This window comes from Callospermophilus lateralis, chromosome 10, assembly GCF_048772815.1.
Source record: "Callospermophilus lateralis isolate mCalLat2 chromosome 10, mCalLat2.hap1, whole genome shotgun sequence".
In the NCBI taxonomy this organism is placed as follows: Eukaryota; Metazoa; Chordata; class Mammalia; order Rodentia; family Sciuridae; genus Callospermophilus; species Callospermophilus lateralis.
The window spans coordinates 66,540,340-66,565,280 of NC_135314.1; positions in this window are offsets into that span (position 1 = coordinate 66,540,340).

Genomic DNA, 24,941 nt, shown 5'->3' on the forward strand with positions numbered 1-24,941 from the left:
AGAAACCAATGAAGCCAGTGTACCCTATGAATTCTTTTTTATTATCTGGAGGTAACTTCAGGTAGTTTGGGGGATGGGGAACCTAAACAGAGCCTAGAAGGTAGCTGTTTTTATGAGATTTAGATAATGAGAGGGTCAAGGTGATCAGAATTTACCAGCAAGATACCAGAAAGAAATGAGTTTCACAAACACAGAGTTTCAGATATCTGCAGTGTAGTCCTTTTAAGTCTTTGAGTGCTAGTCTGAATGTGTTTGAGAAGAGTAACCAAGCTGGGAAAGGAACAAATAAGTCCTAGAGCTCACAGGGGGCTGGATAGAGTTTGTGATTCCAGCAGCAAAATAGAAAGATATCTTAATACATGGACTATTTGGTAGATTGTCAAAAGATATTGTCTTATAGCACTAATATATTCTAGACTAAAAACTATACTGGGTTTGACCTAACAAACCTTGTAAGCAAATATCAAAAAGACCCCAACTTATTTGAAATAATTTAACAGCATGCAGCAATAAAGTCAAACACTGCAGAAATACAACAAAATTCAAGACCAAAAATAAAGTATTATTTAAAATATATGTTATTCAAAAAAATTTTAGCAGACATACAAATAAGTAGGAAAATATGATCTACAATGAGATGCATCAATCAATAGACATGACCCAGAGCAACACAAATGATAGAATAAAAATTTATTTCAGATGGTATATTAATTTTCTAGGGCTTCATAACAAAGTACCACAGGCTGGTTGGCTTAATCAACAGAAATTTATTTTCTTATTATCACTGAGGCTAGAAGTTCCTAATCAAGTTTTTGGTAGGGTAGGTTTTCTTCTTAGACCACTCTCTTTTTTATTTGTATATGGTCTTCTCCAGTATTATTACATGGTTCTAATCATAGGTCCTAATCTCCACTTTTTATAAAAATACCAATCATACTGGATTAAGGCCAACACTTTTATTTAACATCAATTACCTCTTTAAAGACTCTCTCTTCTAATTAATCACTCTTTGAAATATTGAGAGTTAACATTTTATATTATGAATTTTGAGGCTGACATAATTCAGCCCTTAATAGATGGGATTAACGAGGGATTAGACACTGCAGAACAAAACATCAATGAATTTGAAGACCCAGATCTCAGAAGGCTGATGCAGGAAAATTATATGTTTGAGGTCAGCCTTAAACTTAGTAAGACCTTGATTCATAATAAAGCATGATAAGGGTCAAAAGAGCCATGGATGTTACTCAATGGTTAAAAAAAAAAAAACTCCCTGGGTTTAAAAAAAAAGTACAGAAAGGAAAATTGAATGAAAAAATATACATAGATAAACTGTGGAAAAAATTTAAAAATTTAATTTAACATAAAAAATGTTTGAAGAAAAAAGTAGCCAAAAAATGCTCAAAATTTAGGGAAAATAATGAGTCCTCAGACTGAAAAATCTCAATGAACCCAAACAGAAAAAAACACACCAAACTCTATAATCAAATTACTAAAAGCAAGAGACAAAGAAAAAGTCTAGAAGGCAGCCATAGAAAAAGAAACGTTATAAACAGATGAACAAACTAAATTTCTTGCCAGAAATTTTACAAGCCAGAAGACAAGATAATGTCATTTGAAAATCCTGAAATTAAAATAATCTGTTAACACAGTTTTCTGCAAAAATGAAAGACTAATAAAGAGAGGATTAATCACCAGGAGACCTGTACTACTATTATCTTCAGATTAAAAAAATAATGATACCAGATAGAAATTTGGATTGATAGAGAGGAATGAACTACACTGGAAATTTTAAATATATGGATACATATAAAAGATATTTTATATTTTAAATTTCTTTAACAAATATTATTTTATGTAAAATAATAAGTCTATAATATCTGAAGAAATAAAATATATGATAAATGCAAAAATAAAATATATGATAAATGCAAAAAAAAGAAAAAAAAGATCATAGTGGAGGAAATATTCGTGAAATGGACTGATTTTTTTTTTTTTTTTTGGTGAAACATGAAACATGAAACCTGTAAAGCAAATTGCTAGAGCAACCATTAAAAACATAAAGATATAATTAATAAGCCAATAGTAAAAATAAGAAACCAAAGTAAAACAAATTACATATATCTTTTGGAGAGATACTGTGTTTGAGACTTTTAGAGGATGTTATTTATATTAAGGCGATAAACTATCCATTTAACATTTTGATATAACAAACAATTTGTGTCTTCATACCTATACTTTGGATAATAATGATCATCACATTCCACCATCATTAATAACCCCATGCCCCCTCCCTTCCCCTCCAACCAAAATTCTAAGCCTTCTAAGAATAAATGTACTTTAATAAATTTTCACTTGATATTCTTACTGTTAATATTCTACTTATTGCCTATTCTTTTTTAGAATCTGAAAGGAAACTTTTAAAAAATCACATGTATATGAAACTGGATTTTAACGTATTATTTCTTGATAAAATTAAGTGTGAGTTAGACAAAATCTGAATGAAATATCCATTTAACATTCTGAAGCCACTACTTCCTGGGAAAGCACATGTTTTGAGATGATAAGCACAAACCTTTCCAAGAAATTTGTAATAAACAAGGTCTTTTTCATTCCAGCATCTGTTAGGCAAGGGGAAAGCCATGCTGGGAACTCAGAATCTAAATGCCATTCTAATGGAAAGAATATTTTGGGGGGCATATTTCCCACCTTGGTATCACATCTAATTTTGATGAGTGCTTCTGTGCCATCTCCACATCTACAATGAAATATAACTGAGGCAGTAATTGTTTGAAGGGTTTTTTTTTTTTTTGGCTTTTTGTTTATTTATTAGTTTGATCTTGATATGTCTAATTATCTTTGAGCTTATCTTAAGTTAGTGTTTACTGAATCTGTGGATCTATATCTTTCATCAATTTTTGTAACATTTTGGTTTGAGAATTTCTTTAAGTATTATATTCTGTGCCATTTTCTTTTTCTTTTTCTTATAGGACTCCAGTGACAAGAATGTTAGAATTTTTGGTATTTTCCCACAAGTATCTACTATTCTCTCACAATTTCTACTATTTAGTTTTTTTTTAATTAATTTTTATTGTAGGTTGTTCAAAACATTACATAGTTCTTGATATATCATATTTCACACTTTGATTCAAGTGGGATATGAGCTCCCATTTTTACCCCATATACAGATTGCAGAATCACATCAGTTGCACAGCCATTGATTTACATATTGCCATTCTGGTGACTGTTGTATTCTGCTGCCTTTCCTATCCTCTACTATCCCCCCACCCCCTCCCCTCCCCTCTTCTCTCTCTACCCCCTCTACTGTAATTCATTTCTCCCCCTTATATTTTTCCTCCTTTCCCCTCACTTCCTCTTGTATGTAATTTTGTATACCCCTGAGGGTCTCCTTCCATTTACATGCAATTTCCCTTCTCTCTCCCTTTCCCTCCCACCTCTCATCCCTGTTTAATGTACTATTTAGTTTTAATATTTTTCTCTGTTTCTTAAGTAGATAATTTCTCTAAGTTACCAGACTCTTTCATTTATTTCCTATATTCAACCTTTGAACTCACCTGTTCATTTTGAAACTTTTATATATTGTGTTTTCTTATTTTAAAAATTTCACTTTTAAATAGTTCTTAATTACTGAATATTATATTTTCCCATTTATATTAATAATATTTACTTTTAGTTAATTGATTAAGTTATATTTTCTACTGCAAAATTATTCTGCATAATTCTAACATTTGGATTGATTTGTGGTTAGTATGTGTTGATTGTATATAATTTCATTATGTTTTTCTAAATTTTTAGACTTTTTATACTTATTATTTTTGGACTATATACTGCACATTTCAGACATTCGGTTCCATTAAAATATTGTTGACAATGTTCTTGATTATGTTTTTTTAATTAGACTTTTAACCTATATAGACCATTATCACATATATTTTTTTAAATCACTTTTTTGCTGTTGTTGTTTTGTACTGGAGATTGAATCCAGGGAAACTTTACCATTGTGCTACATCCTCACCCCTTTATATTTTTTATTTTGAGGCAGCTTCTCTTTAAGTCTTAGGGCCTTGCTAATTTACTGAGGCTGGCCTCAAACTTGCAATCCTCCTGCCTAAACTTTCTGAGTCACTGGGATTATAGGCATGTGCTGATACACCTGGCATCATCATTCGTTTTTGATAGTGGTTTCATCATTTAGTTTCCAAACATTTGCTAAATTGCTTTGGATCTTTGCCTTTCTTGTGCCACTAAGGGTTAAGTCAGAAACTCGTTTTAGATTGTAATTCAATTCTGAAAGCATTTTCTGTGCTACTTTGGGTCTTCCCATGCATTCAAAGCTCAGAGATAAGCTCAGAAGAAATTCTGATTCATAGATTGAGTTAGGGAATTCCTTTATTTAACCATTTTCTACTATATCTACCTCTATTTTTAATCTTTCAGAAGACCTTTTGACCAATTTCTTGACCAAAAATAAATAAATAAATAAATAAATAAATAAATAAATAAATAGTTTTAGGGTTTTTTTTTTTTCTGGAATCTTAAGAGTTCATGCCACCATCATATTTCTGTGACTGAAGTTCACTTTCAGCTGAAGTTCATTCTCAAGTCTATAAAATGAGACTACAGAGAAGAAATACCAAGAAATTCATACTTATATCGGTTCTTCCCTTCAGCTTTGAATTTCTCTCTCTACTATGCCTGCATTTGTATACAATTCAGAGTTATCAGATTACCTTCTATGTTTTTGTCTCCAGATTTTAGTTATAATCAGTTGAGATAAGATAGTGTGAGCTCATCCATTTTGGTTGGTAATAGAGATTTTAACATTCTTCAATGATCACATTATAATCTACTTTATGACTATTCTAAACTGTAGATTTTTTTGTATTTAGGAATTATTCTCCTCCTCCACTGCTTGTTCCTTTTTTCTTTGGGTTCTTCTGTGTAACGATATAAGTGAATTTATTGAAAAATAAATTTATTGAAAAAAATTAATTTCCCAAATCTCTGATTATTTCTTAAGAATAAGTTCATCTAAATTAATTCAGTGGATGTATGTGTATACTCAAAGCATGTACGTATACATTTCATTAGCTCAAAGCATTTTTAATGAAAAGGCGTTTTGATTTTATTTTGGAATTGATGGGACTCATATGCTGCATGACATTATCAGCTCTGTGGTTAAGACAGAAAACTGGTGGCCATATTGAGAATGGGCTTAATGGGAAGGAGAAGGAGGATCATTCAAGAGTCAATTATAATGGTTTGAGTCAGAAGCTCTAAATGCATAACTAAGGTATTGTTCAAAATGAAAAAAGATAGATAGGTCCTGTTTTGGAAACAGAATCTTTATGACAGAGAGGACAGGGGTTTAGGATAAGTCAAGAGTGACCTGGGTTTTGGATGATTCAATGAGGAAACAGGAGGAAGGAAGGAGAATAAAAATGGTTCATTGGAACTTTGTGAGGAAAGTGTTTTGCCATAGGAAAAATCTAGTTTTCAGTAGGAGTGAGGAGATAAATGGAGAAAAGTAAGAAAACAAAAACATTTCTTTGGAACATCATGAAGCAGGATAGCAAGGAATCAAATTCATCCAGGAGAAAATGGAAAGAGGAGAGTTAAATGATAGAGAAATTGGAATGGGGGAGGAGGTGAGTGATCCCAGGAGAAAATGTAGAGTTTGATAGAAATAAAGGAACAAAATTAAGAATAAAAAATCATAAGTACCCAGTGGGTCAATGGCCTTTCTCTGTGAATGCCATTTTGTTCTTCAGATGACTGTGAAGATCTCAATGCTTTAGCAAGAATTTTGCCCCTGCTTTGTGGTGAGGTCTCCACAGTTTTCTTTGCCTCTTTATGGAAAATTTTAAAAAAAAGTTTCTTTGGTAACAGCTAAAACTACTTCTAGTTCTCAAACTCCCTCATCTCCCTCCCACCAAATTATGTAATCTCTGTCCCCATTCATAGACCCCAAGATTTCTTTCACTCACCAAGTGTCACAGCATTCAAAGATATGAACACAGCATCTTGCAAGTTATATGAACTTGAGGAATTTGCCTAACTTCCCAAGGGTGAAGTTTCCTCATCTGTAAAAGAAAGATGCTGGCTTAGATGATCTCAATGTTTCTTTGCATCTCATTCTTTAATTACATCTTCAGCATAATCATTTTTGTAAGTCTGTTTTGTATACATTTGGAGAATATAAGCAACACAAGCTGCTTGGAGACTGACTCATCCAGTCCTTGATCATGAAACCATTCCATATGTAGTTATTACTAGATTAAGTCATAGCTTGCAACATGAACTATGAGTGTTAGACAGATACTGCTTTCGGGCAAATTGTGAGGCAGGAGTTGTGGATGGGGATGTGGAAGCTGTACTAAATCTTTTTGACCCGAGTTATTTTTACCAAACTAATGATTTTGGCACTGGTAGCCAATGATACCTATTTATCAATTGATTAGTAAAACTCTGTAGTGGAGACAGGACACATGAAATTCTGAACACCCACTTTCTAATATAAGGACAAATCATACCAAGACAGAATTTGGGAAAGACTATGAAATGAGTGAGTAGGAAAATCAGAACAACCACACAATTTCAGAAATAGATTAAAAAAAACACACTCTCAGGGCTTTATGAAGTATCCCTTATATCTATATCAGGACTGATATTTAGATGTGGCCATATTGTGTTTGCAATATTAAGATGTTTTCAGGTCTCTTGAGTGCTATTCTACTATCCTCTATGGCAAAGACTCTTGCCTAGGAGTTTCTGAATATTCCTTCCACTCTGCAGCTGAAGGAGCAATGCCTGGGGTATCTACTCTCATACAGTGGACTAAAATGAATATTTGTGTGTCTGGCCTATGCAGAGATCACATATTTTGATTTTAACTTCTGCCTTACTTAGAATTGCTTTGTAAATTTTTTTATGAGGTACTAACTTTAAAATGTGATATTTCAGATAAAATAAAGATTGCCTGTATATTTTTTAATGACAAATGAGAAGATGTGATAAGATTGGCCTACATTTCCATTTCTATATGCTAATATTTTTGGAAGTTGCATAGTTCTTGACAATTACAGATCAATAGTACACCCTCCCTCTCAGAGAAAGCAGGCATGCTTGTGCTTTATTCATTTTTTATATTTATTTATTTATTTATTAATTTCCTCATTTCCCATGGAGTGTGACCACATTCTCTGGTCTGCCTTCAGGAGACCCCTTACCCACTTTGCTGTCAAAAATGTCCTGTTGTGAATGAATAAGTAGCTCATTTTCTCCAGAGGGATATGAATGTGTCTTCTCTGATATAAGGAAAAGATACAAATAACAAATAAAGAATTGCGTGCTTAAATGATAATACTTCTTATTTTAAATATATTTATATACAAATTCTGTTAACACTCACTATTTGCAAAGTCCTGAATTAGAAACTGTAGATAGAATAAGATCAATAAGAGACAAGTTTTTTTTTTAAGTATAAACTCTGTTAAAATACAAATATTCAAATTAAGGTCCGATGAGTAATAACTTAGAAGCAATGCATACAGGAGAACTTAAAGTTGTCTAGACAAACCAGTGGATATTTAACAGAAAGAAGTTGACATCTGAAGAATGTTAAGGGCCTTTTCAGTTTGAAGGAGTGTCCCAGAGAGGGGAACTATACTCTTGAACAAGAGAGTGTGGCAGTTTTAAAGAATGCAGAATGTCTCAGTGTCATGATAGAACAATTGATCAAGGAGAGGTATGTGATGCAGACAGGTACTTATGAGTTATGTTAAATAATTATCATTTATTATAAGGGCAATAGACAAATATTTTGGCAGGCTAATAACAGGACAATACTTTGATTAACAACATTATTTTAATTCAAGTGTGCATCATGGATGGGAGGGTTAGGAGGCAGTTCCAGTAATCAAGGGAGATAATGACAATGTGGCCTAGAACAGAAACAGTGAGAGGGAGAGAAATTCATAGATCTAAGAAATATTCAGAGGAAAAGATTGGCATTATGCAGTAGTTAACTAAATATTGGAGGTAAGAAGCAGGGAGGAATAAAAGATAGTTTCTAGATCTGCCTTGGAAAATAAAGTGGATGAGGTTTTCTTTCATTGAGATTGAGAAGACAAAGAAAACAACATATTGGAGGGGGAAGATGATGAGTTAGTTTTGGACAAGCAGAGTAAAGTGAGACACTTTACTGAGATAGATGAATATAAAAGAGATTGGATAAAGTGAGATAGATGAATATAAAAGAGATTGGATTTTAAGACAAGACAACAGTCTGGGAGTAGAGATTTGAGGATCATGTTTGGGTAAAAACACACTTGATACATATATATAGAAACAATCATGATGCAAGAAATAAGGCTTATAATAGAAGAATGCATTATTTATTGGCAGAACATTATGTGGTTAGACACATACATATTGGAAACTTGAATAAAACCAAAAAAAATTTTTCAAAAAAAGCTGTTTTTAGTAATGGATAAGCTACTCATGTTTAAATGTTGATGGAAAGAAACCAGTGGAAAGTGAGAGGCTGATGACCCTAGTGAAAAAGCACAAAGTGAAAAGATCAAAGGAGGTTGAGAGAAGTTTTAAAAATAAAATTAGCAGTTCCAAATATTCAGTTAAAATTCATTTTTGACCCAAAGTCTCCTTTTAATTATGAATTCTGTGATTAGCTTTTTGAGTAATATTATACCAGATACAAACAATCTCCACTGCATTTACAGTCCATTTGCAGATAGCAATCTGGTCGAAAAGACATTTATTCTTATTCATGTGAGCTTGCCTTCCAGGTCACTAAATTGATGACATCTTAGGAGCTTTAAGATGTTAAATATGTGCACATGGAATATTGCTAGGTCCATTAAAAACTACTTTAATCCCCACCCTATCCCTTCTTTACCTCTTGAATTCTTGAAAGGTAGCTCTCAAATTTTTCTCAGGATAATTTCTCTGATGCTCCCATCCTCTACTCTTACTAATAACTTCTGAATTCTTATTAATTAAATCTAACATCTCTATGTGGGAGCAATCCGCACATGCTAAAGCTAAGGAAATCAAAGCATCACTGAAATCTTTGTTCACGGATGCCAGGAGGTAGAAGTTAAATCATTAACTTCCTCTATTCTTATTGGGCATTGAAGTGTGGCTTCATTTTTCTGGTGACTAACAGAATCAACAAGCCACAAATGTTCAGTCAAGTTAGACAAGACTTTAAATAAAAGGAAACAAAGACAATAACATCACTTTTATACTTTGCCCCTCATTTCAGAAAGTCAAAGGACAGTACATGCATGAACTCATTAATATTTCACAATTTTCTTATACTGTGACAAGCAATTTATAGTTAGGGTAAGGAGCTATTTGAATTGTCTTTGGAAAGTTTATCAGTAAAAGGCCAAACTAAAACAAGTGCTTCATGGTTTAACACTGATTACATTGAGAAAGTTTGCAAGCTAGAACACAAAGATTTTTGCCAGAAGTAATAGAATGATTTGGAATAAAATGTTGCTGAGTCATTGAAAAATAAATCACACTTTTATAATTTGTTCCAAATCTCCTAATATCCACATGCAGATAATTCCTATTTTCTAGAATAATCTCTTTATCTGGCCCCTGATCTCTTACAGAGACAGGAATGGAGACAGACTCTGGAATCAGAGATATGAATTCCATTCCCAGATCAAATGCTATGGAATTCTGGACATTTTATTTAAACCTAATTCTTTCATCTGTAAAATGGGGGAAAATATTCTCTCTTACAGTTGTCATGAACATTAAATAAGATTGTGATATGACTCATGGTGGAAACTCACTAATGATTCATTTTCTTTTTTCCAAATGGAAATTAACCTTCCAGGCTAATGCACGTTCTCTCCTGCCTGCATTGTTCCCTAGATAAATCCACATTCTCTATTCCAGCTCTGATTTTTTAAAAATCTTTCAGTTGTTATTGGAAATTTACAGAAAGAAAAGTAGACAATATTACCTTTATGAAGCCAGAACTCAATTTACAGCAAGTAATCACTTTCATCTTTCTAAAAGTGTTTTTAACAGTAGGAGTTCAAGACTCTGTTTTAAAGTTATACTGCATCAATAAACCAAAAAGAAAAGTTTGGTTCAGAATTTTAAAATTTTAACCAAGTTATACAATATTATATTTGTTATGCTAATTTGGCATTGACTTTTAAATCCTGAAATTAAACTACATAAACAGTATTTCAGAGATGGATTTGTAAATTATTTATATTTTTCCTATTAGAGAGTAGAAAATTAATACAGAGAGATCCTTTTTGGGATGACTTCAAGATTTATATAGTAATTGCTTTGGCAAAAAAGTTCTTTATCCGCCCCCCCCAACTTGTTAAAAGGTGTTAATTTTACATTTGAAATATTATTTTTAAAGATAGAAAAATTTATTTTTTTAACTTAATATAAACATTTTCTTTTGAATCAGCAGTTTGACTGATGGAGATAGAAGGAAGATATGTCTAGCCTAATGATTGTTCATTTAATATCCACCAGGCAAAGAAGGCTTTTCACTTCCTGATCTGCATCAGTCAATGTCATCACCTAAGTATGTGGATGGTTTCCTATATCAATAGGTCATAAGATTGTACACCAAGAATAATAATTAAGTACTGATGACTCATTTTATTTTTTATTTTTTTTTAAATTTTTGTTTATTTATTTATTTATTTATTTTGAGAGAGAGAGAAAGAGAGAGAGAGAGAGAATTTTTTAATATTTATTTTTTAGTTCTCCGCCGACACAACATCTTTGTTTGTATGTGGTGCTGAGGATCGAACCCAGGCCGCACGCACGCCAGGCGAGCGCGCTACCGCTTGAGCCACATCCCAGCCCCTGATGACTCATTTTAATGCTTTGTTATTATACTTTCCTTATTAACCTCATAGAGAATACTCCAAGTTAATTACTCAACGATTTTATAGTATTTCTTATTTAGAATGTGAGTTGACTAAAGGGAAAAAACAAATAAAACCCCCCAAACTAGACAGCTTTTTGGTCACTGTAATTTTGTACCTATAACAGTTGTCTGGTGACGGAATGAATCAATGAATGATCAAGTGAATGAAAGCATTAAGAATTCCTGATTGGCAGATGTCTATACTTTCTGGACACTTTAGTCTGTTTGATCTCTTGTTCTACATCCTCAGGAAGGGAAAGAGGAAGGAGAAGTCGAAGACAAATTATAGGTAATTCCAGAACCAGCAAAATACCTAAATATCTTTGCATTTCTAGAATTCATCAGTTCTTACTAATGGCCTTTTCCAGAATGGAGAAAGGCCAACTAAAAACTGAGAATCTTAAAATTGGTGGTACTCATTACATTTGATATTACAGTATGGAAAAGAAGCAAATTTCTATCTGGAAAATCTGGACAATCTCTTATTGTATTTGTTCAACTTATTCCTAACATAATTCTTTTGAGTAATTCAAAAACATTGCTTTATCTTCAAAGCATATACAAAGATTTAATTATAGTGCATAGTGATTGTTTTTTTTTTTTTTTTTTTTTTTTTTTTGTAAATAACTTGCTGATCAGGGGAGGAAAAACCTCCCAAATGGTTTTATAGTGTAGAAAAATGACTAATTTGTAAGAAATGTTTATAACAATTATACAAACACTTGACTTAGCAATTAGTTTCGGACAATCATCCTCTTTAAAGAAACTTGTATTTGTCTAATTCTCAGCATACTGTCAAGATTCTATATTCAGTGAATCAAAAAATATAGGTTACAAATTGTCTTAAGAGTAGTTATTGCCAGGAGTGTTGGCACACACCTGTAATCCCAGCAGTTTGGGAGGCTGAGGCAGGAGGATTGTGAGTTCAAAGCCAGCCTCAGCAACAAGGAGGTGCTAAGCAACTCAGTGGGACCCTCTCTCTATTAAAATACAACACAGAGGCCTGGGGATGTGGCTCAAGTGATAGCACGCTTGCCTAGCATGCGTAAGGCACTGGGTTCAATTCTTGGCACCACATAAAAATAAAGATATTGTGTCCATCTAAAACTGAAAAATAAATACTTAAAAAAAAATACAACACAGAGCTGATGATGTGGTTCAGTGGTTGAGTGTCCCTGAATTCAATTCCCAGTACCCCCCACCAGAAAATAGTAGTTATTTCTGCCTTTTCTCAGGCAGATTGTTCTAATACCTATATAAGTGCTCTTTATAAAGAAAAAAATTGTTCTTTAAAATTGAATTGTAAATATACAATTGGAAAAAAATTTCATACTTTGCATCTTAGATATTCATGCAATATTGATTGCTATATCTGTATATAGTTGTTTACATAGACATATATAGTTTGCATACATGTATATAAAGATATTTATGTGTGTGTGTGTGTGTGTGTGTGTGTGTGTGTGTGAACTTTCTATTTTGGTAATCTACTTTTTTGAAGTAACTCATTTCTTTGGTTGAATGATGTTTCTGTTTTTAATACTATTTATTTATAGTTTATAGTTTTTTTGTATTGAAATTCTTGTCCCAGAAATTGATAATATGTATTATAGCTATTGCACTCATATAGTTCTGAAGGATTTGGGGCACGTTTAAACATTTTTTTCTATATTTGTGAATATAGAAATTTTCTTCAATATGTATACTGCTATATTAAGGCATAATATGGTGATTTCTTTTAAATATTTCTAAGGGGATTGCTTATTTTAATTTACAACAGAAAATATTTAGCACAGCAATTTGAAAATTTATCTTTACAGATGAGGTAAACAAAAAGCAACATTTTTACTGTAAATGCAATCCCGTGTTGAAATATTTTCCTGTAAAAACTTCACCTTCCCTGTGTGGCCCTGCTGGATACACACAGCTCTTGGTGTCTCTTCACTCTGTCACTTGCCTGTTCTTCTCTTCCTTGCTTCCCAGCATCTGCAGAGATAACACTCTCTTTGCCCCTTCTTACTGAAGCCCTCACCATGTAATCTATTTCTTCACAGTTGTTTCTACCTATGATTGATTATGAATATTGGCTTGACCGCCCGTTTTGCCCAATTCTCTTAAGAAACAAACATTGAAACTCTTTTCCCTTCAAGATTTTGCTACAAGTTTTCTTTTTGTTTGTTTGTTTTGTTTTGTTGTTGTTGCTGTTAAAGGAAAGTTTGAAGCCAAATAGAAAACTGGAGCAAGCACTGGAGTGTTTCCCTCTGGGTACTCCCTCTGGAGCTCTTTATAGTGTGAGTAGTAGTCAAGCATATTTTATCTTACTTGGTTATTACATTGTTTTCTTCCATTTCACAGATGAGGAAAATTCATCTAGGGTAGGCAATTGATGTGTCTGTTAATTCTATGCATTAGAACTTAAATCCAGTTCTCTGACTCTGAGTCTGAAACTCATTGATGTATATGTATTTTGATTACTTTTCTGTGTTTGTGTGTGTGTGTGTAATTTAATTGCTCCTTCTTATTGAAGCCCTCACCTCTGTGATTTCAAGCAGTATGTAATATTTTCTAGGTTTCAAGAATATGGAAGAGGCATACATAGCCTTTCTGGAAGGTTGCAAATGATCATGAGGTTTCCTGTCTACATAAGCATCTCTAAAATTCTGGATGAGCAAAAGGTTAAATTTAGGGGGTGTTTGAATTAGATCCATTCTGGGAAGATGGGAAGCACACAAAACTATAGATGGGAAGCACACAAAACTATAGAAGCACACTAAACTGTCTTATAGGGCATAGGAAAGACTCATGTGTAAGGAAGCACTAGCTATAGCTTCTGATGTTTGATCCCTTCATGAGTCAGCTCTGAATTCCTAAAATAAAAAGTTATAAACCATAATGTGTCTTGGGGTCTGAAGAGAGGCACTTTATCAAAGCACAGTGGCAGTCCTAACCACAGAACAAGGTCTTTCCTCTGTGATATGCATAGAGCTTTAACTTTCTTTTGCATTTGTGCTTCCCAGCAGCATCTCAACAGCAAACATGGGACAACAGCACTGTCAGAAAAACTGTCCTAAGAACAGGGAAGAGGATTGGGGTCACAGGTGAAGGGCCTGGGGTCAAATTTGAAGGGTCAAGAGTCAGATTTTGGCACCCTGAAGATAGATTCTCCATGATACCCTATTTTCTAGGGTCAAAACCATTCTTTTCTTTCATTGCCCACACACCAATTAAAGTCTCAGTGTAATTCAAACCTTTAAGCATTTATGCAAAATACTTACTCTTCATGGCAATTGTTATGTAATACAATTACCAACAATTTCATATATCTTTAAAAATATACCATAAAATTTGCATATCATGTTCAAACATTGTAATGGTGCTTCACATTATGAGTTTATTAAATGAATAATTATATTTCACTGCAATTTTTAGTGCTTCTTAAAGTAAAATCTGGATCTACCCAGTAATTCTTAAGCACTTCTTTGTTCACAAAAAGTTATATTCTATTAAAATAGTCTCAAATAGAAAAATGAAAATATATACAGATTATAACTAATAAGGATCATTAATTCAAATAAAATTAATTTTCAAATGTTGAAAAAAACCCACCATTTCATAGCTCAGTGGTCATTTATTTGGTGAATTAACTGTTTTTTGGCTTTGTGTACTGTGATCCTTTGACACTTGAGACCTTGGAGGGATTGTGCTTCCCAGAGCTAGTCAATTATAGAGATAGTAGAAAATTTGACTGTGATCACACCTTTCAAATACAAACCAAACAATTCAGTGCTCCAACCCCAAGAACCTCCTTCATTGAGTTTTCACAATAGAGAACATGCTCTACCCATCCTATTACCTAAAGGTAATTACCTAGAGGTAATTAGGGACTCAGGGGCCAGAAAACTAGAAGCAGTCCCTATGTCCCAAAGCTCATGAAATTATTAAAACTAGCCAATCCTACTCCATTTACCTTGCTTCATACTATCTTTCCCATGAAAACCACAATAAGGTTTCTGCCCACAGTTTTTCCTTCTCCCTGAACCTTCTCCTGATGGACATGGGACTTCTCCATGTGGACTCCTGTGTTTGGGAATTTTAAGTAATAAATTATGTTTTAAAAGGAATCATTTCCTGATATGTCAGCTTTATTATTCTTTTAATTATTATTAATGCACTATATTTAAAATGGTTAGCAATATAAATAAATGTTAACATTGCAACTCGTATCCTATATCATGTAGTTAGATCTTTGACTCTCTCCTCACTCTGATGTCTTAGTCTATTACTATGCTTGTTTTTGGAACCAAATTTCTTCAGTGGTGGGGATTTTTTCAATCTACCCAGGCAGAATAAGAAGATAAACAGAATGTGTAGTGTGTCTCTTTTATGCTGTAATCAACAGAAGGCTTTTAAGGAAGTTCAGAAACCTTTATTTGAACCTCTAATGATTAAACATAAATGAGTGTTTACCAGTATAAACAAAATCTGCTATAAAAAACCCTGATATTTCAAAGAAGTTTTATGATATCAAGGAATATACTAGAGTGTAAAAATCAAACCAGGGGCCTAATCACTCAATATGTCACTTAAAGTGGGAATCTAGTTACAAGGAATAAAAAAAAACCCCATGAGCTTGATATCTGGAACCAGGATAAAACCCTAAGAAGTAATATGTCAACCTTTAAAGAGCTACTCAGCCGTGGTTGAAGCAGTTCCTATATTTGCCCTTTGCAGAGATTAGCTTGTTCCAAAGTATTAGGTGGGGCTTTATAGAGTGGATAAGGAACATCAGTGGGAAGACTGAGAAAAAGGAAAGACTAAGGAAGAGGCAGTGATCAATATAATTAACTTGGGAGGGAAAACACATTCCAAACACAGGACTCAAATATTGTCCCCTAAATTATTGATAGTATGAATAAGACGAATAGCATAAACTCTCCACATCCCTGTTATATGATCTGGAAAAAAGATATAAGAATAACTTATTCACAGTTTTGATCAAGATTACCAAAGTATTAAGATAACCTAAGAAAACACATAACACTGATATGTAATCAGCAGGAACTCAAAAAATGTTTCTTATTGTTTCATCCTGAATATAACACTAATTTCATATACGACTTTGAGTAAATTACATGATCCCTATAAATGACTTTCTTCAGTAAAAGGATACAACCTACTTTTTTGTGAGGGTTAAGTGAAATAATACATAGAAATTTGCTTTTTGGAATAGTTCATTTTAGAATCACTTCAAGAAATTATAGTAGATTTTTTTTTTTTTTTAAATCCAAAGTGCTTAAGCTTAGATGGGGATCTGATTTTTTTCTAGAAAGACATGTATAAGTATAAAACAATGCCTTACATATTTGTATTGTTTATAAATAGTTCTTAAACTAGACCATCTTGCTAATACTAATAAATAGATAACTACACACAAAGATCTAGGAGATATTAGATTCTAGCAAATTCTTATATCACAAAAATATGTATTGTGTAAGATGAAAAATCAGTGTGTTAGCAGCTATCTGTTACTGTGACAAAATATCTGAGAAAAGATTAATTTTGACCCACAGTTTCAGAGATTTTAGTCAGTTTCATTGCTTTTAGGCTGGTGGTAAGACAGAAAAATCATGGCGGAAGAGCGTGGTGGAGAAAATCTGCTCACCTCATGGCATATAGGGGTGGGAGAAGGAGAGGGGGTGAGAAGGAGGAAGAGGAGGAAAAAGAAGAAAAGGGGAGAGGGAGACATATCAACAGCCAGTAACAAAACAAAACAAAACAAAACAAACATACTACCCAGTGTTCCATTGTTCCAGTTAGACCCTGCCTCCTACAGTTCCATCACCTTCCAACAACACCACCATAACTAAACGTTTTTTTTTTTTTTTTTTTTTATAGTGGGAATTGAACTCAGGCCCCTCAACCACTGAGCCACATCCTCAACACTATTTTGTATCTTATTTAGAGACAGGGCCTCACTGAGTTGCGTTTGCACCTCATTGTTGCTGAGGCTGGCTTTGAACTTGAGATCATCCTGGCTCAGCCAGCATGCTGCTAGGATTATAGGCATGAGCCACAGTGCCTGGCTAGAAATAAAACCTTTAATGAACAAATCCCTAGAGGACATTCCAGATCCAAACTATAACAGTCAGGATACTTAAGGACAAGTGGTTGGGTTAATGACCAAGTTTAAAAAAAAAAAAAAAAAAACTTGTTATGATAAAACATTGAAAAAAAGACTGATGGAATGATGAAGGATCAGAATTTGGAGACCAGGGGAGTTTCTATGCTCCTCTACATACTCCCAGAGTTCTTGTGGAAGAAGGGAGGAAGTATGAGGACACTCAAAGAACGAGTGGAGGATACAGAGATTGTTGCTGAGGCTGGCTTGAGATCCTTTGGGTTTCCTATTAGTTTTCTAGGCCTCCCATAAAAATACACCACAAATCAGGTGTGATGGTTAATTTTATCTCAGTTTGACTTACAAATGTCTACATAGCTAGCTGGTAAGATATTATTTTTGTGTATACCCATGCGGGAGTTTTGGAGAAGTTTAATGTTTGAATGTGAACCTAGAGTAAAGAGGATTGCCTTCACCAGTGCACGTGGGCATCATCTTATCTACTGAAAGTCTGAATAGGAGAGGACAAAGGAAGAGGAATTTCTCTGCTCCAACTAGGAAAATTCAACTTTGCCATTCATCAGCACTCTGATTAAACTGTTTGAATTTAAACAGGAAGTATACCACTGGCTTTTTAGATTTTTCTCTAGTAGAAGGCAAGTTGTTGGAGTTCTTGTCCTCTGTCATCACATAAGCCAAAGACATGCAGTAAATCTCTTTAAATCTCTTTCTATATTATTTCTATTGATAATGTTTTTTGAAAAGCCCTGTCTAATACACCAGGTGGCTTAAACAACAGAAATGTATTGTCTCACAGTTCTGAAGGCTGGAAGTCTCAAGATCAAGGTGTTGTCAGCAATGGTTCCTTCCGAAGATTTTGGATGAACATCTTGTTCCATGACTCTTGTCTTCCAGTGGATTTCTGGTAATCTTTGGCACTTCTTGCCTTATAGAAGATTCTCTGTGTTTCATCTTTAACTTGTATCTTTATCTTTACATTTGTTCTCCCTGAATTTATGTCTCTGTGTCCAATCTCCCCTTTTTATGAAGGAACTGGTTATATTGAATTAGGACATACTCTAATGACTTCATATGAATTAACCATATGCTCAATGACACTATTTCCAAATAAAGGTGCATTTTATAGTACTGGGAGTTAGGACTGCAATTTTGAGAGGGCCACAATTCAAACTATAACATATCCCATTAGGGCAAGTTGGTTAGTTATGGTATTGAAAGTAACTAGAATACAGAAATTAGGAAGCATATGAGTGTAAAACCCATGTCATGAACTAAATAAAAGTTGGCATTTACAGAAGACATGCATAAGGAAAAGATAGTTTCTTCAATAAATAGTTCCTGGAAAACTAGATAACCATCTGCAAAATAATGAATTTTGATCCTTATCTTATACCATACACAAAAGTCAACTCAAATGGATAAGAGATCTTAATGTAAAATCCAAAAACATAAAATTCCCAGAACAAAACAGGATTTCAGTAACAAAATTTTGGATATCATACCTAAAGCTCAGGCTACAAAAGCAAATATAAATAAATGAGATAACATCAAACTAAGAGGTTTCTGTATAGCAAAGGAAACAATCAATAAAATAAAATGGAAGCTTACAGGTCAAGAGAAAATATTTGCAAACCATATATCCAGTGAGGGGTTAACATTCAAAATACATAAAGAACTCAGACAGCTCAATAACAGAAAACAAACAATCTGATTAAAAGATAAATAAAAAACTTTAATAGACATTTCAAAGAAGACAAGTAGCTAAGACCTATAAAAAAAAATGTTCAAAATCTTACATCACCAGGGAAATGTAAATCAAGACCACAATGGGCTGTCCTCTTATGCCTCTTTAGATGGGTCTTTATCAAAAAGGCAGACAGCAAGTGTTGGCGAGGATGTGGAGAAAAGGGAAACCTTGTGCCTGCCAGTGAGGATGTAGATTTATGCAGACATTATGGAAAACAGTATGGAAGTGCCTAGAGAAATTAAAAATAGAACTACCATATGACCCAGCAAGCCCTCTTCTGTGTATATCCCCAAAGATAATTTCTTCCTGTTATGTACATTCTAAAACAGAGCAATATAAAATTTAGATACTCAAAAACTATTCCTAATTAATAATTTCTTAGTAACTGGAGAGATCAGTCAAATTATAGTTTCACATAAAGGATAACACCTATGATTTAATTTGGGACTTAGTTTTAATCTAATTTGGTTTTCTTCATGTTAAAATTTTTCAAATAAAGTTTTAAATCACTTTAAATAAAAAAATATGTTCTGGATTGCAATCTAAATGAACCAGTCTTTCAGATGTTGACTCTTAGCTCTTCTTTCTTATAGGTTTCAATCATCTCCAAATGGAAGGACAAACAAAGGCCTTTAGCCAGGTAATGGTTCACTTGTAAAGGAGATGCCCTTAAGTTTGTTTACCTCAAGTGTCTGCAAGATTCACCAAAACTTAATCAATCTTGTCAAATAACTGTGCTTCAGTCCAAAATCAGCTCAAGATTGGTGTCCTGACTCCTTACACTAGCAAAATTTTAGTCAAGGACAAAACTGTAGAACTGATTGGTTGAGGAAATTTGGACTTGAAGTTGAGTAATAATATTTTAAGATGATTTCTCTGTAAATCAGTGTTAATAGGTGTCTGAACCCCAAGTCTTCCTTACCTTGTCTCAATTCCTAAAACAAGCCTATTTAGATCCTCCCGGATAACAAACGGATTGCAATGGTGGGCGTAATTCTACTCGTAAGATACTCAGGAGTATCTTAAATTCAGAACACAGGATGAAATCCAACAGATAGCCTTTGGAGATTATCCAGGTGTAAGGTTTCCAGTTACACATGGGAACACTGAGGATAAGCCATCTGTCAAGATGAGAGAATGACCATGAGAAGCTAGAATTTTGAATTCCAGTGGTTATTCTTAGCACATTCAAGTATAGCTATTTCTCAAAGGGTTAAAATAGATGAGTGAAACTATTATGATGCTTAAACTTTAACTGAACGCATATCTCTAAGCTTTAATTACTGGAAGATCTTTAAATTATTAAGATGAATGAGGCACCACCTCGGAGGACGACATGGTGGTGATCTGTAATCTAGAACAGACAAGGCAAGACATTTCAAAGAGCTCCAGGAGATTGTAAAAACCAGCACCACAAAGACACTCATTCATAATTTACTGAGTTTCATAAAATATTTTGATAGACAGAATACAATCAGATTAAGGAGATGAAGAACTTCATTTTGTCTCTCTTTTTTTTTTTTTAAACTAAGCTTGAATACAGGAAAAGTAAAACACAAACACTTTTTGTTATCATAATACTTCCTTAGAATGGTTCCAAAAGAAGCATAATTGTAGAAAGAAAAAAAAAGGGGGTTGATAACCAAACATGATGGTACTTCAAAATAAATTTTGAAAATCACAGACATAGAAACTATGAATCTAAAGGAATTGGCATTCAAGAGCTGTAGGGATATTTTTCAGTAAGTGGTCTGTACAAGGGAGGATTGACGTTAAAGGTGAGGGGCCCCAGTTGTGTTTCTTCCATCCCTTTCTGACAGTGATGTTACAGAGACAGAGCTCTGCAGAGTCTATAACGTCTTTTGAATTCTGCTTCTGCTTCATGTTAACTGTATACAGGATTCTAGGTTAATTGATTTGCATCTCAGTGGTAAAGATCAAATAGGATACTGTGTGACATGCATTGCCACCAGGCCTCACAGAAGGTAGGTGGCATTTATTAAATGTTAATTAGTGATATAAACAATATATTTTATTCTCTGTATTCAAAGTAATATATATTATCATTAGTAATAAGGAATAAAAGAGGAAGAATGGGCTATTTCTCATAGTTTACACCCTTGTTTCTTTGGAGAATCATCTTCTGTCTGTATAGGATGCAACTTCTGGAACCCCTAATGTAACTATGGAAGGTTGATCCAGTGTTTCTGTTGTTAACCAACATCTCTCTTCTGGCAGGCTGCCTCAGAGTCTGACCTATCTTATAGCCAGAGGGTCCAATTTCAATTAATTAAATTTTAATTTCAATTTAAGTGATTGGAAGGATTTAGGTTTGTAAAATACAATGACTGGATTTATTAAACCACATGATGTAGCACTGTCTTGCACTTAGAAAAAAGTCCTCGAAAGGTTTGGGAAACAGGCTTTTTCTTTCCTCTTCTAGAACCCTAGTCTTCTCTTCTGAGTCTATTCCTTAATGTTCCACATAAGCAAAAGCCCCCCATGGCCTCTTTCTTTTGTGAACACTTGCAACTTCCTTGGCTATATCTCATTAACTTTGTACTAAACAAAAACAAAAACAAACAAACAAAAAAAGCAAAACAGGAGAGTTTTGGAAACAACAACAACAAAAATCAGAAACAAAAATGTACCCTCATGATGTTACAATTCATGACAGAGTGGTGTGAGCCATCCCAGGGACTTTTACATTCCATTCAGTTGTAGAATTTAAGTAAGTAAAACAGAGGAATATATTTGTAGGTACATCGTATCTCCAGTTCCTCCCGGATAATATCATTTCAAGATCTGCCTATTCCCTTGAGAGACATTAGGCAGCAACTCCTTGGGGAAAATAAAAACAAACAAACAAACCAAAACCTCTTTAAAGCTTAAAAGGAAATCAGTCTTCTGAATATTTAAACTTAATTTGTTGTTTTTGTGATTTAGTCTCCGTTGTGAAAACAAGGTTATGATATATACTTCTTGAAAACCAAGACTATACTGACTTTAATTTAGCCTAACAATTGAGCACTTGCTGTATGTAAGACATACTACTTGACAGCATAAGAATAGTAAGATTATATTATTTATACATTGTTTTGACTGGATAACATACACTTAGTAGCTTCTCTAAATCAGCATTAACCTCATTTGCCCATTTGTTCCCAGATTAATTTATATATAGTTTAATATTGATACCCACAACCTCTTTTTTTCCCCACAACCTTTCTTAATTGTGTTATTGTGTCTGCCCTCCTAATTAGATAAGATGTATCTCTACTGCATGACCTTTTTCTAGACATTTCTGCTCATCATATAATAGAGTACCTGGTCCTTAGTAAATAACTTGGCACCTAAGTCTAAAAATTCCAACTCTTTCAGCACTTCCCAGAGCTGATAAGCAGAGGCTATACAATGAACTATTTGAGATAAAAGACCCAATTCCCAGTAAAGAAATTCAGTTACTTCAATGCAGAACTGGGGCCAAAATAGAACTTTATCATATTATCTATTTTCTAAATGTTTTATGACAAATTTTGAGACAAACTTTAAACATTAATACTTTCCTAATTGATAATATTAAGATCATGCAATATATAAAATCATATCAAACACATGAACAAATACACTTTCCTGAAAAAAAATGATATAAAGTACAACATAAAATTCAACAATATTCATTTAAAATTAGAACTAATTTTAGTTATTTCACTACTAGCAACATTGATAACTTACTGGATTTAAAGACCTAAGCCCTTTTTAAAAATATTGTTTTTTTCTTCTATAAATCTTTGCAAGTATCTATGCATTTCACTTGAATCATGAATATTTTTCAAGGAACATGTGTTTCTTATGTCTAAAATTTATTAATTAGGGAAATTGGCCTGCCTGTCATATCATCTGTATATAACAAGGCAGTGAATTGATGTAATTTCTTGATATTTGTAATAATGTTCTCATGCTAAATGACTTCATATTCTTTACTATGTCTGGGTTTAGCTTTTGTCCTCACCTTAAGCTTCTTATAAACTCTCATTAAAATATAATTTAAGAACATGTTTATTTAAAAGATCATTTCCTTTAAAGGGAATAAAACCCTCTTTGAATTTATAAAAAAAAAAAAGAGAGAGAGAGACAGAGTCTTTTCTACCTTCAAGTTAATAGACCCTAAAATGGATAGATTTTTCTTAATGCATATCAAGTCTCAATGAAGCAATATTTATCTCACATCAACGTTGTACACAATATCACTTGTGATTATTGGTTAGTTTTTAAATGGAGTATAACTTTTACCCAGTTGATTTGAATGCACATTTTCTTGATTTTTTTTACATTCATTTTGACATTAAAATTAAATATAATTTCTTTTGAACATACTTCAAAGAACACTAGCATTGTAGGCAAAGTAACTGCCTTCAATTACACTTGGAAATATCTGCCCTCCTTATCACTTTGAATCAGTGACTCAGCTTTTCCTTGCATAGGCTAATGCAATAATTGCCCTGGTCTTAATACCAGGGAAGCATCAGCAGAGAGCATGACCAGGAAAACAAGGGAAAGTTCCTATACCCAGTCCCATAAACATTCTGTTTCCTATCATCCTCTCACTGTGTCGTTCCATAGTTATTGCCAAAATTTGGGAATTCTTGAGACATTGTAATGTTTTAAAGCATTAACAAAGAATTTAAAGTCAGGCTGTCCTGGAAAATTTGTGAATCTGAATTAAGAACAACCAGAAATAAATTATTAACATTTTGTAGGAAAGTCTTCAGGACGATAATTGATAAGAGAGCACAGAACTAGCCACTGAGCTTAGATGGGTGAGACAATGCAAGAAGGTTCAGAGGAGAAATGATTGGGGTATATATTACCCTAATCAGTGAATTAATCCCTGAAGCGATTAACAAACTGGGGTAAACTGGGGGCATGGCCTGGGGGTATATATTCGTATCTGGCTAGTGGAGTGCCTCTCTCCACTTTCCGATAACTATATGAGCTGCTTCCCTCTGCCATACTCTTCTGCCATGATGCCCTGCCTCATCTGGAGCCCCAAGGAATGGAGCCTGCTGTCTATGGATTGAGAGCGCTGAAATCCTGAGCCCCCAAATAACCTTTTCCTCCCCTATAGTTGTTCTGGTTAGGTCCTTTATTCAAAGTGGCAAAAAAGCTGATTAAAACAGATTCCTTTATCATGAAACAGAAGCACCATAACTCCTTCAGTAATAAATAATATCTACTATTAGTCTTATTTGTTCATCAACTATTGCTAACTAGGTATTCCATTTTTAGGAGGAAAAAGAAGTATTTTTCCCAAAGCACAAACTTCTAATTTTTCAGGTATAAAACTGAAAAGGAAATTTTTAGTAGAGAGTGTAGTAACCCATGCTCAGACTAACTGCAATCATTTTCTTCAAGGCCTTAAAATAATGCATCCTGTGACTATACAGTTGCACAGGATAGATCTCCTTATGTAGCTACAATGTGACAATGTAGGATTTCCAGTCTACATAACTTTGTAGTTTAGGAAGCATGAAGAAACTGGAGGTTGTTAGAAATTGTATATGTTACCTATCTATGTTAATCTATCTTCTGTTACTATAACAGAATAACTGAGACTAGGTTATTTATAAAGAAGAAAAGTTTATTGTGCCCCATGGTTGTGAAGTCTAAGAGCATAGCACTAGCATGTGTTTGGCTTCTGGTGAAGGACTTTTGGTAGAAGGGCAAGCAGGCACATGTAGAAGAAAAGCACATGTGTAAAAGAGGGAACAAAGGAGCTGACCTGCTTTGTAACAAAACAGAACTAGCCCATTTCCATGGGGACTTCATTAATCTCTACATTAAGATGGAACACCCATGACATAATAACCTCTAAAAGACCCCACCTCTTCTCAACATCATTACATTGGGGACCAAGCCTCAACATGAGTTTTGGTGGGGACAAAGCTATTTTAATTATAGCAATATCTGAATCTTTGATCCAGGTGATAAGTCTCACCAAGATGTAAAGTTCAAGGCAGCACGATTAGAAGTAGCTTGGCAAGCTCTTTTTGGGAGGAGAGTATGGCAGGACTTCTCCCAGGACAGGTGGA